Here is an 18391-nt window from a genome sequence, read left to right as displayed (position 1 = left end):
GGCCCAAAATCGTTCAGTGTATACCGAGCTTTTAGAGTGGTTGCAAAGAAAACATCCTCACTGCATGCCTCCCGATTCCTCCCCATGGGTATGTTCGGCACCAGCTCGGTTCTTCAGCAGAAGGAGAATGTCAGCTACTGTTGCTCACGTGACTGCAGTTGGAAGCTGGGAGAGTGAGCCAGGGCCAGTGTGCGCTGCCTGCAACGGCTGTTGTTTAAAGCTGCACGCTTCAAGTAATTGCTCATGCTATAATTTATCCGGGGGGAAAAAGCCTTAACGGTATGTACACCTCTGTATTTTTTAGAAATAATAGCCTACTATAAGATAAATTACCACAACTGAGAATAATGTAGAGTGAAAAAAAGAACAGCAGATTCCGCGTATGGAAATACACAGGAGCAACAAAAAAAAAAGGCCTAAATGATTTAATCCCAAAGAAGTGCTGTGAAGCATAAAAATGTAAGGTCCCTGAAAATAATAATGTTCCAGATAAATGTTGTACTATCAGATGCAGAAATGTAAAAGGTCAAAGGTAATTTGCCGTCATCTTGTGTGGAGTTTGCATCTCACCCACTGTGGGCTTTTAGGGTGATGCAATTTCAGCTGTCCTTTTTATTAATAATTGCACTTATTTATAAACGAGATGTGAGAAAATAATTTCCTTAACAGTGTAATTGTTGAACACCACCATCTCGACCCACCCTCTAATAGTGTTCCAACAATGAATATAAATGCTAATGTGTTCTTATTACAGCCTTAGTTCAACAGAGCTAATAATGTGCAGTTTCTGATTCCATGTTCTAGTGATATGACAGTCATTCCTAGTGATCACCCTCTGTACAAAAAGCTTTTCAACTGACTTGTCTGAAGCACTGTTGTAGAGTTGGACAAAATCCATCCACCCAACAATTTACAGTTATATGCAAAAGTTTGGGCACCCCTCTGAGATTGCAAGTTAATTTGCTCTGTCTTTATAAGAAAACGTCATAGCAATATTTCATTCATTTTCTAAAGAAAGCTGGATAATGGGATGTTTTTCAGACAAATATTCTTAATGTATCAGTATTGAGTTGTATGAAAAGAAATCGAATGTGAAAAATAGGCTGTGAAAAAATGTGGGCACCCTTTTAAGTATGTTGATTTGAATAATAATATTTAGTCACTTAATGCTGATTGATTGAAACACAAAATTCTTTAGATTAGTTGATTTAACCTTAAATTTCAAACAAAGTTGCAACCAATCACGTAAAAGCTAATTTAACATAGCTAATTGCTAGGTGTACTTCTCCTTCATTCTCTGTTATAAAGTAGCAAAACGGGAACCTCAAAAAGTTATCAAAAAGGTTTGAGTTGTCTGTCTCCACGGTCAGAAATTAAGAAAATGGAAAGCCACAGGAACAGTCCTTGTGGAGGAAAGATGTGGTAGGCCGAGAAAAATATCGGAAAGACGAAGAATGGTTAGAATAGTCACAGAAAAACCACAGACCACCTTTAAAGAGCTCCAAGAACATCTCGATGCTGATGGTGTCATTGTACATCGTTCCACAGTCCAGCACACTTTGCACAAGGACAGCTCAATGGTAAATGCATAAAATACTTTTCTACGAAATCACCACAAGTAGAGTCGCTTGAGGTATGCAAAGGCTCATCTGGACAAGCCAGAATCATTTTGGAATAAAGTGCTGTGGTCAGATGAAACTAAGAGTTATTTGGTCACAACCATAAGAGCTTTCCATGGCGGAACAATAACTTGCTGCCTACTGTAACATTTGGTGGAGGGTCCGTCATGCTATGGGGCTGTGAGGCTAGCACAGGTACTGGAAACCTTGTCAAAGTTGAGGGACGCATGGATTCCACCCAGTCTCAGCAGATTCTTGGGAACAATGTTCAAGACTCAGTCAGGAAGCTGAAGTTACACGGGGGTTGTTTGTTTCAGCAGGACAATGATCCAAAGCGTTGTTCAAAATCTACCAAGGAATTCATGCAGAGGCACAGATACAATGTTCTAGAATGGCCATCCCAGTCCCCAGACTTGAACATCATCGAAAATGTATAGAATGATCTGAAGCGGGCTGTCCACGCGCAGCAGCCATCAAACCTGACTCAACTGGAGTGATTTTGTAGGAGGAATGGTCCAAAATTCCTGCAGCCAGAATTCAGGGACTTATCAGTGGCTATAAGAAGTGTCTACAAGCTGTTATTTCAGTAATGGGAGGCTCTACCAAATATTGATGTGATTATTCCAATGGAGTGCCCACATTTTTGCACATATCTGTTATTGTATTTACCCATTCCTTGTCACACACACACACACACACACATACACACCTACAAAAATACTATACTAAAAACGATGCTTTCAAAGTGGCCATCATTAGCCTACAATGTAAAGTTATCTTGCATCCTTGTTGGCGGCTTAAGCCATGTGACATATATTTCTGGGTACAAATGAGCCTGTAATTAAGAATACTCTCTGGTGATAGAGCCTCATATGAAAGGTCATTTAATGCTGTCATTCACAAATCTGTGCTGTGGAAAGGTATGCATGGAAGGGCTATATATTTCACATATTAGTTACTTCATAAAAGCTGGCTTCTCAGTGAATATTTCTGATTTCTTTCTTTGTTTCTTTGTTTGTTTGTGGCACATTTGGCATTATGAGGTCGGCTTTTAAATCCCTCCATGCTCTGGAGAGCCGTGTTCAGAGTACACAGTCAAGCCCACTATTACATATGGATACAGTCTTTAAAAATATGCTATACTTTATAAACCCAAGGATTAAAGGGGGGTAATGAAGTGTAAAAATGCTCTCCTCTGCCGGACATCTCTGTAGCCTACTCTTATCACTTAACAGCAGTCAGCCCAGACAGATAGTTCTATGTACAAACTGTTTGCAATTACTTTCTAATCTGCTTTAGAGCATTACCATAATAAAGATTGCCAGTGGAATTTGAGGCTTTATTTGTTTGGGGGCTCTGGGTTCCCACTCTCCCGTTGCGTTACAGCGGCCAGGCACAGGCGAGAGCCTCTCGTTATCTCTGCACATAGCTAATGAGGTGGTGTTGTGGGATGTGCTGTGTGCTCACTCATCCTCGACTGAGTTTGGATCCAGCAGTTAGAAGGTGAGAGAATGTCGCTGCTCGAGTAACGACAGATAACACACTTTTTAAAAGTATATTTTCTCTTCTTATTTCTTTGCCCTGAATTATCAGCCTACAGCTATTGCCATCACTAACCACAGAAGAACTCAAAGTCAAAGTCAGTCAAAGCACTGGTCTTACTCCTGGGAGTAGGTCAGACAGTGGATGTCAATCAAAATGGAATGGCCTAATTGAGAGTGGTGAGTCCTTTAGAGACATACATCCTATACAAACTTTCAAAATTCAAAATCTGTGTCCTTTTGAGTTACAAAAGAAATGACAGCACAAGGAATTAAATGAATTACTTTTTTTCTAAGACAGATTTTGGATGCTTTTTGATTTTGCTTCATGTTGGGAATACAAACAACATATAACATATGTACAAACAGACATACAAAGTGTTAAATCTGAAAAAAAAAAATCGGCAACCTGACAAATCCATTGGCAAAAGGTAGCAATGTGTAAACATTTATTTGGAATGTATGCAAACTTACAATCGAATTTATAATTCACATTTATGAGAATTTAAAAGAGTTCAATGTAATAATCAGTCCCAGTTCAATTTAAAAATGGTGCACCATGGACTGTAAACTATTCTGTTGAATAGGCCTGCTGGTATATAATTTTAATCTGTCTGTCTCAAACTGCAGGGATACGATGAGAGCAAATGTGTTGAAAAACCAATTGTGCAGTAATGACAATGTGCAATATTACTGCTTTTGGGAGGATTTATTCTATCTACCATTTGTATTACTTTCCTTGAAAGAAAGAAAATGTTCAGAAATGATCAAGGGCATATTCAATAAGGTCTACATTTTAATAACCCTCTGGCCAACAATTTGGACTTAGTTTTACTCGTATGCAGCTGATAAATTTAGCCTAGAATGATACCAATTTGTTTTGAAATTATGTTTACAAACCTTGATTTTTCACTGACTTTCAATCAGAATAAAACAACCATACATTAGCATGTCGTAATGGAAATAAAAAATAAAAAAACTATTTAAAGAGGCATTACATATAGTTTTGGAACTAGTTAACAGCAAACAGACTATCCTTGCTTACACAAACAACAATAGAGTTGGCACTAACAAAAGCTGATGCAGTTTGGCGACATATTGAGCTGCCGTGCTTTCACTGCTCTTTCTTTTAACAAAAAGAGCATATACAAAGGGAGAAAAGTACTAGCATACAGGTTGTTATTGTGTATATTTTAATATACTTTTTTATATACTGTTCAACCTTCGGCATCCTGTTGAGCACACATGCTCCAAAAGAGATAAAGCTGCAGGTGACCGTGTCTCCTTGGCAACTAGGGTCTGAATCCTTGCCAATGAATTAGCCTTATCAAGCCGTAGGGCCAGCATTATGAATACAGTCATGGGCACCTTTATGGTTGCAGCCCATTCACAACCCATCGGTAAAGTCATTACCTGGTGGGTGCACTTGGAAGGAGACATGACAGTATTTATCCAAGCCAAGAATCCCTCAAACAGACAGATAAGAATTATGTCAGTGTCTTCACAAATGCTCTGACTGTGAAGTGTAGCAGCATTTTTAATGTAGTTATTATAAAGTACTATGTAGCATTGAAAAACACAGAGCTCTAATTGTATAGGGCAAAGAGGACCGCGAACGGGCTCCGTGCATCCATTCGAAATGGGTTAAAAAATGCTGTCTAACTGGGTATTTTAACTTGACAGCAAGGCATCGAGGCAGCTACCTACCATTTCGAACGCACCCTATGTTTTCACTTAAGCCCGTTTCACACTGCCTGCTCGTGTGCCTGGCGCTTATGGGGCGCCTTTTGTAAAATGTTGCACGTTCTAAAACCCTGCTCAGTTTTGGTACATTTAGCATTATTATATGGGGAAAAAAGCACAACAATATTCAAATGTCACTTTTTCAAACATTTAGAGAGATATTCATGTAAGGATAATGTTTGGCAGTAACACAAAGTTGTTGAATAATATAAATGTTTCATCTAAGTGTAAATGTTAAATATAAATGTAAATGTTAAATGTAAATGTTAAATATAAACGTAAATGTTCAATGTTAAATGTAAATGCTAAATGTAAATGTTAAAGTTAAATGTAAATGTTAAATGTAAATGTAAATGTTAAATGTAAATGTAAATGTAAATGTTAAATGTTCAGACTACATGTCAGATTTGAAGACTGAACCTTATATTTAACAATACAAACAATATTTACGGTAATTGGCTTTCATAGTTTTCACCTCACGTCAGAATCAGCTTGCGGGCAAGAAATACACTCCACAGCTGTCTACCACTGGAATTTATACAGGAACTGACCATCTTTCATTCAAGATTATTTACTATATCCGCTTTAAAATTGTCTGACATAGGTAGTAAAATGCCAGACAGTTGTTGCTCGGTTGGCTGTTCAAATCGGCGAGGAGACAAGCCCGGCTGTTTCCAGCTGATTGTAGACGTCTTCTGGGTCAACTTTTCTCAGGCGGGCAGTAAAGTAGCCTTATTTTTGGAGCTTTCAATAAAAGCAGTAACCCTGTTTTGGTCGCCTCATTTATCAGAATATCTACCTAAAACGGGAATAGATCAAGAAATAAAGTCAAGAAACAAAGCATCAACACGATTCAAATTGGATTACCCGGTTTCTGCTCTGAGATTGCGACAAGTACCTAAGCAAGTAGGCTAGGCTACTGTATTTTGTCATCCAACTGGCACTGGCGTGTTCAGGGGGTGGCCTAGGGTGGCACGGGCCACCCCTGAAATCTGATTGGCCACCCCAAGTGCCACCCCAATATCTTAAAATATGATTGGCTATATGCCCAGTCATTTACGGTAACGTGTGACGTTGGTACGCTGCAAGAACGTTATACTATCTAACGTAGGCTAACGTGCTAATGTCAGACAGTTGGCTGACAGACGCCTCGCAAATCACATCAACTATTTTTGCTGGTTACAATAACGGTGTTATCGGATAGTACAGTGTCTTTTTCTCGGTAACTTTTGAAAAATCTAAGCGTGAAAACGCCGAAAAATTTAAATTGACTTAAAAGACATAGCCGTCAGCTGAGTTTGGTCCGGAGTTTAGCTGCTAAAGTTATCTTCTGTCCTGTCGTTTGAAGCAAACCTTTTAGCTCTGGCATTGGTCTCCCATTATGTATTTATCTATCACTTCACTGGATTGGAAGTCCATTTTCCAGGCTATCGCACGCCCCCTTCATTGAGGCAGAGGTTAGGTTTGCCTCCCCTATGTGCTTTTTCACTGTGGTTTTATGACAGATCAGCAAGACTAAATAGCTTCTTCACATACGTGAAATACATTACATTACCTATTATATGGATACAAACGACATATAATAAAAGTGTCTAAAAATATTTCAGTGATGACAAACAATGAGAAAGCAAAAGTCATGCGCTCAACCCAGTGTGTGAGGGATTGCACAATCTGAGATGAGGCGCAGCTCGTCGCTGCCTCACCTCGCGAGTCGCCTCTCTGTTTGAAAAGCACATGGTCAAATTCAGCGATTTTGATTATAAAAATGATCGGAATCATACAAAAAAATTAATTTAAGTAAAGATCAGTAGATACATATTAATATTGATTTTATCATTATTTGTTTTTTACTTTTCATGAGGTAGCCTATGTGTATGACCCGTTTTCTACTGCCGGGCGCTTCACTGCAACTGAACAAACTTACCACTCTCCTATTTCAGTTTGGTTTTTAGAATGAGAGAATTTTAGGAGGATGCCATTACTGTGGCTCAACTAGGAGTCAGGTGCAAATGGGCCTTGTCCTGACAAGCTAGACTCAAAGAGTAATGTAAAGGGAAAATAATATGTGTTCCCACTGTCACAGTTTTTCAAGAACACAGAGAAGCTAGGCCATGCCTGATGCAGCCTCTGTTGATTTTCTGTTCCTATAGTTGGCCCTTTTTTTTTTGCTTAATACCTGATGGAGATCTGTGACGTAATGTGCTTTGGTGAAGTGGACTGGAGTGGGTGGTCGGGAGGGTATTGGGGTGGGTGGTTGGGTTGGCCTGTGCCCGTGCAACATTCAACACAGGAATGTTTATGATGAAACTGTTACCAGAGCACAAAATTGTTTACAACAAAGTTATTCATAGATCTAGCCTCATAATTTTGTTGTCAAAGTGCACCAGATTGATGCACTGCACTTTAAAATGTGCAAAATGTTCTTATATATAAAATATATTCCCCCAGGGAGCATGCCCCGGACCCTCCTAGGGGGTTCGCATCGTTGTCACCTTTTTCATCCCTGATGAGTTTTCACCCCTGGGCATACGTGAGTGTATATGTCTGCGCAGGCGCTCCTGCTCACATTTCATGCCACCCCTGCATACGTCAGTGCCCCACTGGTGCCACCCCTATCAAAAATGTCTGGACACGCCCCTGCCAACTGGTAATACTACAATGCCAGTAGAAAATACTTGGGAAGATAATTTCAGTTGTCATTCGCTAGACCAGTTGGTTGTACTTGTGTTAACCAGGAAATTGTGTCAAATGATAAAGAACAGTGTTGGGTAGGCTAAAGCAGGGGTTCTCAAACTTTTTGGGGCCAGGGACCCCTCAAAGGGTAGAACATTTTCCGAGGACCCCCTCATAATCACATCCCAAATTAAACCATATAGGCTTATAGCTATTTGTAATGTTTTATGCTTTTGGACTCTTTTACTCTAAAATCATATAGTACTAATATTACAAGAGTTTTAGATAATCATTCTATTACATTCGGCATTACTTGACAGTATGTAGGATAGATTTGTAAATTATTTTTTGGAAAATGTGCTGAGAAGCTAAATAATGTTTACCTTACATAAAAACCAAATATTGATGGAATACATTTTTTTATCAAAGCAGATTGTAGGGTTTTCCAATACAACTCATATTGTAGGGTTTTCCAACGGAGATGATTCTGAAGATTTCTTTTTAACAAAGACATTAACAAACATGAAATATCCCCCTAATGTTATCCAAAACTGGTATCCCAGACTGACACTCCGTGTGTGTGTGTGTGTGTGTGTGTGTGTGTGTGTGTGTGTGTGTGTGTGTGTGTGTGTGTGTGTCATCAATGAGAAGGGTGTTCCTGTCTCTCAGCACATAGTTTGTCCAGTGCAGTTTATTTACCCGGTCTTGTTGTCACTGAACGATGGCAACCTTTGGAAACCAGAAATCTGCAGTTGTTTTATGGCTGATGTGATGAGCACTTGTCTGTATTAGCGTTGTCACGAACACATAACAAATGGCATTTATAGTATTATCCTCCAGCAAGATACTAATGGAAACAACATGGTGACATCACTGCATTGATTATACACGTATAGCGTTTTCTTTCTAGAGGTTCATTTTGACAATGAACTGGGCTACGTTCTTGCAGCCAAATTGAAAGCTAGATCAACGTCTTAAACGAGAATAGCTACATGCAATAGGGCTAACCTATCTTTAAAAAAGGGCCTTCTGCAACGATAAACACGACCTGTACTGATGGAAGATTAAATGCATCACTTGCAGATTATGGCAGTTAACATTACTAGCGTGAAAAGTGCGGTTTAGTTACGTTAACCACACTGCATTATGATCATTGTACTACGCATAGTCAAAATTATGTGATGGGGAAAATCGCTTGTCGCTAAACTAGGCTAAGGCTACTCGTGTTAGGCTGTATATGGGTGACCTTGTGGGTGTTCATGTTTTTAATCACATTTGCTAACCTGTCGTTCTTTGAACTCTCTGAAAAGTTCGGGGTGTCTGTCTGAGAGGTCCTTAGCCATATTTTACGTGTTACCTCCCTTTGCCTGTGGCTTTGAAGCATGTTTTACAGACGGGTCTCTGTGTGTCGATGGGCTTTCCTTCACAGTCTGCTTCGTATCCGAAGTAATTCCAGATCTCACTTATTTTTTTTAAACAAGCCGAGGACGGTCGGCCAGAGCTCCTGCACATGAGGCAATGTCTCCCCTGAGATGAGTGAAGGCTGTCTGTTGCATGGGTGAGAGTTGGGCAGCCCCGCCCTTGCAGTCAATGCGTGCAGGCAGCCTGACAGGGAGCGGAACAGTGAGTGCGCTCTGATTGCGTGCTATTTTAATGAAGTAACTATACTTATACCTTTCAAAACGTGTCTAGTATCGGTACAGTGTGTAACATTAGTCTACATGTTTTGTATACTGTATTGCAATAAAAAAAAAAAAATTTAATTAAAAAAATTTAAAAAAACCTTTGGAAGCCAGACTTTTTCGCGGACCCCCAGGCAAGGCGTCTCGGACCCCAATAGTCAGGTGGCTTAAGCCCGAATTATAGATCTGCGTCGGTGTCCGTCCGTTTTACGGATGGGCGGGGAAACAGATTCGGACGGATTCGGACGTACTGTTGTTGATTTATACTTCTTCGACGGCTGTGGGTGTTGAAAACAATTCACCGCCAGAACAGTGGGTGGAGCAGCGGTTTTTTGGTCACAGACGAGCTACTACGCGACCTCTTTGAGTGATAGAATTCGTCGACTGTTTATCTCCCTCCTCCCAGCCGTCACGTCATCAAGAGCAACAGGTGTAATCACATGGGTCTTTGAGACACACTACATTACCATGAATAGTCTGTCTAACGCTATATATTCACTTGAAAAGGCAAACTTATCTCCATCATGGTAGGTATTATTTGTGTGAAAATAGTAGCAATCTATAACAAAATGATATGCTTATCTTACATACACTATAGAAACTATTAAAAACGATTCAATGAAATGAATACTATCTCATTTTCTTTGGTATTTTTTGTCATATTCAGATTTGTAATGATGATTGCTGGGTAATATGTATGCTGTTGTCCAATGTCAAGTCTCTATTTGGTCATGTGACGAGACGATATGATAGTTTAGGCGCAACATCTGAACGTCAAGACCAACAAGCTGACTGGGCAAATAAATATCTGTGACAACGTGATTACAGGAGGCAAACTGGTATCAGGGAAGAAGTTAAAAATAAACTGTCATCTGGAGAGTTTAAAAGAATACAAAACGAGGGGGAATCTACTGTATGGAGATATTTCTGCTTAGTAGTCAACGCGGATTTATTAAACCTGGATGGTTGGGGGAGAGAGATGAACGTCAAAACCGACAAACCGGGCCAGAGGCAAAAGCACCTGCAAGCTGAAAACAATGGCTTTCAAACATAAGCGTGATAAGGCATTGAACATTCCATATTTAAATATCTTAATAAGTAGTCAAGTCAACGTGTCTGCCTCACGTGATGGAGAAGTTCGTTTTTGAGACTAAAATAAATCACATTTAGGATAATAGCCTTCTTGTGTGCGGGGATTTTTTGTATGTCCTAGCTGTGACAACGCGATTACAGGAGGCAAACTGGTATCAGGGAATAAGTTAAAAAATAAACTGTCATCTGGAGAGTTTAAAACGATACAAAACGAGGGGGAATCTACTGTATGGAGATATTTCTGCTTAGTAGTCAAGGCATTGAACATTCCATATTTAAATATCTTAATAAGTAGTCAAGTAAACGTGTTTGCTTCACATGCTTCTCCCCTGTACAAAAGCGTCGGCTAAATGACTAAATGTAAATGGATTAGACCTCGATTGTTGGACTATGTAGATCGTTTTATAACGAACTTTGTGCACTTAAAGTTTTAAAAAAAAAGAAACTGTCATCTGGAGAGTTTAAAACGACACTCGAGGGGAAATTTACTGTAGGCCTATGGAGATATTTCTGTCGGATGGCATCATATTCTATGCGGATTCTAATGAGGCTGTTTGATATGTCCAATGTAAGAAGTGTGAAGCTTTAATGAAATATGATTGATGCCATCCTCTTTCTCCACAACATGGATTAAACATCGATGGTTGGACTATGTAGATACTTTTATAAGGAATGTGTCAAGAAAAAAGATAATCTTCAATGGTAAGACTTGTTTTATTCGCGCCTCTTCTGGTGTAGCATATAACGTGAGTTTTATTTAGGCATAGCAGATGCATAGCGTGTGTAATGTGTAGGCCATTTCATTCCGTTCTTGCAATGTGAATAATTCATTTCAATATGCTTATATCCCTTTTGTGCGCGCTTGTGCGTTTAACGGGGCTTGTTTGTGTGAGCCAGTGCATTTATCATTCATCTGTTGATGCTCGAGTTTAATAAAGGCAGGCTATTCTTAAGAAAGGTATGTAAATGTGTCAGTAGTATGAACAGTTGAGACATTGACTCATTGGGGTTCGGACTAAATATTTTACTTGCTGTCGGGCTGGGGTAGGGCTGGGACAAGTCAGAGCGATAAGGCATTGAACATTCCATATTTAACTTGGCATAGTCGCCCCATAATGCCGTGCGGCGGGCACATACTTTTCTCGATGTGATGCAGCGCATAGACATATATACATGTCTATGATGCAACGCCCAACGATGTTCTTTAACAATGTTCCTTACTGTTCTAATTGCATGTCGTTGTTCTGTGTTGGGACGGAGTTTATACAGGTGTGTGACGGTAGCACAGTCTGTTCGTGATAACTTGTAGCAGGTCATAAAGCCCGTGCCATTTTGACATTGTATTGTGTTTAGTGTTTAATTAAAAGCCATAACAAATATTCCACACTTCCGTGATTTGTTACAATATCTTAATAAGTAGTGAAGTCAACGTGGATTCTATGGAAAGCACCCAGAAAAAATCAATCCTTTGTGTGCAAAAATGTCTTTCCTTAGCCTACAATTGTTGCAGCCCTCTCTAGAATTTCGGCGTCTTCTGAAAAGTTGTGTCAAAGCATCCTTCAATAGCCTGCTTATTGCATCCCGGAAATCTAAAACTGTGTTTCTTCCATCAGTTTGTTCTTAAAGAGTCTCTTTGTAATGTTCTAGCAAGACATTGATTAACCTGGTTTTATTTATAGTTTTCTTAACTCCAATATCTTCAAGCCTCTTGATGTACAACGACAGCTCAGAAAGTTTAAACATATGAGTTCCTTTTTTAAACGCTACATTCTTCTATGTACTCGATAAGCTCGACAAATGCTATTGACTTGTTCATTTTTCATCATCACATTTGTCAATTTATAACAGCACATTCCTCATATGATCAGTTTTGATGTGCGAAAAGACACGCTCAATCTGCGCCAAATTTACCTTTTTCTGCGTAGCCTCCTGGTACTGTAATGCGCCTTTGTTGGTGCTATTTTAATGATGTTGAAGCAAATCTTTAATAAAATATTACAGTCCTTATACATATAAAAGATACAAATGCAAATATGGTTTTAAATGGTGGTAAAATAACGGTTTTACCTAACAGATATAGCAGAATTACGTCTTTCCCGCCATCTTGGATGAGCGCGCGCACGGGCACAAGTCTTTTTGTCTGTTTTGCTACTTAAAGGAACATTTGTTTAAACTAGTGGATATCAGAAACAAAGAAGAAAACACAAACATGCATAAATAACTGATTTATTACTTATTTGGTAAGCATTTCTAGGCAAAATAACCGTTTTGAAAATCGGACCACAGGTAACGCATATCTTGATTTAGGTCAAAACTTAATATCTCATTAAAACGAAAAAATGAGCAGTTTCACTTGGGCACCCCTTCTAATATCTTTTAGTAGGGTATAAGCTAATTGTGTGCCAAATTTCATGCTTTTATCACTCTTGTCACTATCGAGCCTAAATTTTGCATTAAGCCACCTGACTACAAGGGGTCCGCGGACCCCAGTTTGAGAATCGCTGGGCTAAAGGCTGCTACCTAACAGCATGTAGCTCGCTAGCTGGTAGCTAGCTATTAAATGGCAATCATCTTTGCTCTGATAATGAAGATGTTTATTAGTTTTCACCTTCCAGATGACATCGTTATGAACCCATCCCCTTATGAAAATTAAATTACTATCTGTGCTTTTGGTAGGCTTTCAGTTTTTGAGGTGTGTAGAGGGACGGATTTTCTATTAAAGATAGGTGTAAATATCTCCAAACTGGAGTTCAGGCAGGGACTTCTACGACGTTATAGAAATACAAATAGCGGTGCAGTAAAGGGATCACAGGTTCCCAAAATGGAATTTTTTTCTAGATATCTCTGTCTGGCTATTGTGGTATGATCTGTGTTTGATGGCGATCGTAATTGAGTAGGCTGCACTGCTCGACGATGTCCACTGTTGGTCGACATCTTCGCTTTTGCCCGCAAGGTATCCCTTGTAGTGTTACTGAAAACTATGAATTACCGTAAATATTGTAATGTTCTGTCGTCAAGTCTGACATGTAGACTGAACATTTACATTTAACATTTACATTTACATTTAACATTTACATTTATATTTAACATTTACATTTAACATTAACATTTAGATGAAAGATTTATATTATTCATCAACTTTGTGTTACTGCCAAAAATGATCCTTGGAAAAGTTATCGCATGAATTTACATGAATTTATCTCTAAATGCTTGAAAAAGTGACATTTGAATATTGTCATGCTTTTTTTTCCATATGATAATGCTAAATGTACGAAAACTGAGCAGGATTTTCGAACGTGCAACATTTTACAAACGGCGCCCCATAGGCGCTGCGTTATCTGTTGATTTTTCCGCAATAAAATTAATACAATCTGATATATATACAACAAAGTCTGATATTCATAGAACGAACTTTGATATAAATACAACAAAGTCTGATATTTATAGAATAAACTCTGGAGAAATGTTAAATAGATAAGAAGAACTGGTTTGATATTGAATGGAAAAAATCTGATATTATTGAACTGTGATTATGATATGCTTAACACGGTAAAGATAGGCCAGGCTACTCTTTAAGCATTGAAGGCATTTCAGTTGAGGCTGAGAAGACCTGATCAAATCTATTGTGGCCCCTTTGATATGCTTGATGAGGCCATGAATGCTGTCAGTAAGGTTGCAGAATGGACATGTCACTCAGACAACATGCAACATCCTTAAGAAGTTGTGACTAAAACCAGGTTCATTGGAGTGGATTATTTCACTGAGCCAGTCGAATTGGATGGCAATCGCAAATTAATTGTCAAATTTACATTTGTTTTTCTTTGGTTATGTATCCCAGTAGCCTATGGCATAAATACATAGCCTGAGCTATTATCATAGCTAGTCTTGCTAGGAAGCCCGTTTGGTCTATGGTGTTTATATAGTCTCATGGTCCACTAGGAGCTATTAAAGCACTTTGTAGTTTTTTGTGTGTAAACTATGGCCGTGAGGAGACTGGCTATTGACTGAGTGGCTCAGTTACAGTAGGCTACTTGCTGAATGTAATCATGCCATTCTTGGCAGGTTTGAGTCAGACAGACTACGCTCATAACCCCGAACAAGCCCTCAATGTAGTCTAGCCTACTGTAATGTGTCAAGTTATAAACATCATATTTCTTATTTCAGCTACTACAAGCACTCAGTTCATTGGGCATAAGTACTCTTAGGCTATCAGATGTCATTGTATGTTGATGAAAGTTCATTCCATAAATATCAGAGTTCATTCAATTTATATCAGAGTTCATTCCATAAATATCAGACTTTGTTGTATGTATATCAGACTCCATTCAGTATATATAAAAATCATTAAATCATTTCTGTTTGGCTTGCCATACTTTTCATACTGTGTAGAAAAGTGCTCAACACGACATGTGACCCTATGTGATGTAAGAACTGTTGTCAAATACGTAAGAGTAATATTATCACTTTTGTGTATAGAGAACTATATTATTACACACCATCATCCCCAAAGCCATATAAAACATAACAGGTAAAATAGTCTGTTTGCCTAAAAAAGAGCAAAAAACAATAGCTTTCTTTGTATTCCTTTCTAGTGAAACAAGCCAGCATTCACAGCATCTGGTATACTGAAGGGCATGCTGCTCTTAAGCACAGTGTGAAGGCAATGATTCACCCCTTATTGTGTGAAGAGTATAGAACGGAACGGTTGTTGTGACAGATCCGTTTTACCACCTAATGCTGCTGAGGTCGCTTCTTCAAGACCCTTTCCCAGGGTGCATCTGTGCCAAACATGCAGTAACAACAGAAACCCCTTTGTGTCTGCAGACTTTACAGTAAGCGTTGTTTTCTTGGCGTGCATGTCACAGTGCACAGTGATTCTTTAGGAAACTTCTCAGCTGAATGCACATACATAAAGCATTCCTCATTAAACAAGTTTAAAAATAATAATATGGCATTCTAAAATGTTTTCTCTTTCGCATTGGTCCTTTAAGAATCTGTCAAATTAGCCTAATAAATATCCTGTGTGCCACCCATGGCTCAAAGCTTTTGTGGACAATCTAACCTCTGACTGGGGAGTGTTGGGTATGATGGCGTATACTGTCAGAAAGTCTCTAACCCCCTGAGCCATTAACCATGGAATTTTTCCTTCTCTGCCCCTCTCTCCTTTGCGTGGGTTGGCAGGACCTGTCAAATATTTCAATGGAAGGTGATCCACACTGTTTTTGTATCACTTAATACCTTACAATTACTTCCACAGTTGAAGGCCCCAGGGTGCTCTCCCCAACTGACCTGGCTGTGGAGAGCTTTACAGCGCTACTCCAGCAGAGAAACACCAGAGCCATGCAATCCAATAAGGGCCCTATAGGCACTTCTGGGCCAAATTGATCTAACCTGCTCTTGCTGTTCCTCTGAGCAGTGTTCACCTTCACTCAGCTGGAGAGAAGAGAGAGAGAGAGAGAGAGAGAGAGAGAGAAAGAAAGAAAGAAAGAAAGAAGAAAGAGAGAACTGGAGAAGTGCGATTTTGCTCCCTTGGCCAAACAATAGTTTCAAAGCTCTTTTTTAGGCAGCTGCCACACCAGGCAGGGGCATTGAAAATAGCCTTCTGGCAACATTTCTCAAACTGCCAATAGAACATTTTCCCCACCAGTGTTATTGCACCATAAAATGGTTTGGTGAATGGTTAGGTTACTCAAGATATGTTTTCTGTCCATCATGTGTGTTTTAACATGTGAGTTTGTGATAATGGATGTGATGGTGAGGAGCTCTGCTTTCCACCAAAATCTCCTGAGTCCTTTAGGGTTTGTGTGTGGATTTAAAAAAAAGCCATTCTGTCCTATACAATGACATGCAAATGCAATTTACCCCCACTGCACATTCGGTTGATTTCATCCAGCAGCAAAGTGCCTGGGTAGCAACTTAATACAGCGTACAGGGAAATCATGCTGATATTTCATAAGTGATCCCGCTCAGGAGAGCACAGCACCAACCCTCAACTTGCCTCAAGGATACAATTCATCTTTATTCCTCAGCTCCCCACGCCCACCCCCTTGTCTGATGCGCTAATATAATCCAGAGTTTGGAGCACAGTTGTTGATTAAGGCAACTCCATTCATCATCACAACAGAGGAGGCTGGTGAGTGCTTTTCTGTGCGGGCGAGGCAAGGGGGAGGGGGATGGAAGAGGACCGTCTTGCCACCTCCCAGCTTTTTCATTATAAACTGTTTACTCATCATCTGTGATCCATCCACATCATGAGCCCATCAGTCACACTCTGCTCAGGAATCTCTACATCGTGGCAGACATGAAATTGGGATGAATCCTGATTGCCCCCCCCCCCCCAAATTATTTTAAATGGATGAGGAAACAATCAAGTGTTGCTGTAGAAGGAAATCCCCTTTTCACTGCTATAAGCCTGTGTCCAAGTAGAGACAGACCTCAGGTGCATCTTCCCTTTGAAAGACTGGCCTTATAGGAAACTGATTTAAAAAAAAACGTATAACATCATACACTGGGTCCTGTATTGCAAAAGACAAGACTTTTACAATCATCATTTTTGAAGTTGGAAGAGAGACATTTTTATTAATTCATCTGAGATTAAAGTCTTTAAAGGGAGACAGTCTTCAACATAAAGCAACTTTTCATGTTCTCAAATCCGACAGATATATCACTGTGGTGCCCTTACGTTCACCCTAAAACTTTTACTTCTCTGTGTATCAGCAGCTGCTATATCATTTTTTATGTAAATTTAAAAGCTGTTAAAATAATTACGAATCCCTCAGAAATATAATAAACTGCTTGGTTATATCACTGTACCCCCATAAGATGGCTGTCACTATTTCGGAACGTCTTTAAAAGTGGAATTCTGTATTCAAGAAGCAGACTGATTTAAATGTATCCCCCTTCCTTGACTTGGCTTGACTTTTTTTTTGGTGTCCTGGTGGGATTTATATTCATTATTCTGGCTTTTAGAGCAGTGGATTGAAATAATGTGGTATGTGCTGTTCTGAATGCCCAAAACCAGCCTAAGCATTCTCAAATGAATGAGACATGGATATTCACAGAGGCCAACCTCTACAAAAAACCTCAGGTATGATTTTGTACACAGCCTGAAAAAGAGAAAGGAGACTATTCATGTGAAATGGTGGGTGCCTAGTTCTGACCTGTTCTGTTCTGGCTCTGCTCTGTAGCATCTGAAGGAGATCCATGTTGACATGGAGCTCATTCCACCTGGACAGAGACAGAGAGAGAGAAAGATTGGTATTAAAGCTCTTTTCGCCAGTGAGGCTTTGAGTCGGCGTGATGGGCCTCATATAAATCAAGTGAAAAGTGACAGCTGCTATACTTAATCCTCCACGGTGTGGACTGACTCCTGCAAACGGTGAGGTCAAAGGTCAGAGGAAGTAGGCAGAGTTGACCCTCTGCTTCGTTGGCCTGGCTGGCACAGCCATTGTAACAACACTCGTTCTGAATTTAAATCCTGCTGCCTCTTTCTTCCCCAAAGAACTTGTTTTCTGCTTCAATTGCTTTTTTGCATATTATCTCCACAATACATTATTATGCATGAGAAAATATCCCTCTCATTGGTTTATTTGTCGAGTAATTAATTACTTTTGATGTTGCATTAATCCCCATCTTTTGGGTTTCAAATTAATTTCCTCATTTCTCCCCTCTGTGTGCTTTCTAAATGCATATAAACTGGTAAACCTTTTTTTTTTGACAAATCGTTGACACTTTTCTAATTATGCCAGTCTCTTGAGATGTGCAATTTGCAGCCTGCAGATTTCAAATACACGTGGCCACTGTGACTTCTTCGTTTACCCTGAACTGTACTTCCGAGACCCACTCATTGCAGCCTTACTCAGCAGGCCATCCTGTCAGCCCAGCAGTCAATGCTGTGCAACTTAGTATTGACCACTCAAAGATGCTTCTTTTAAAAGCTGTTTTTATCCAAGCATTGTCCGTGTGGGAGGGTTACATATGAACCCATTTATGGCATGTTGAACAGTTCAAGAGTTGTGGGAGCTCAACATTTGTCCTTTTT

The sequence above is a fragment of the Clupea harengus genome, chromosome 22 (genome assembly GCF_900700415.2).
Source record: "Clupea harengus chromosome 22, Ch_v2.0.2, whole genome shotgun sequence".
Lineage (NCBI taxonomy): Eukaryota > Metazoa > Chordata > Actinopteri > Clupeiformes > Clupeidae > Clupea > Clupea harengus.
The sequence above is the reverse complement of the archived record's forward strand: the minus strand, read 5'-3'. Positions refer to the sequence as shown.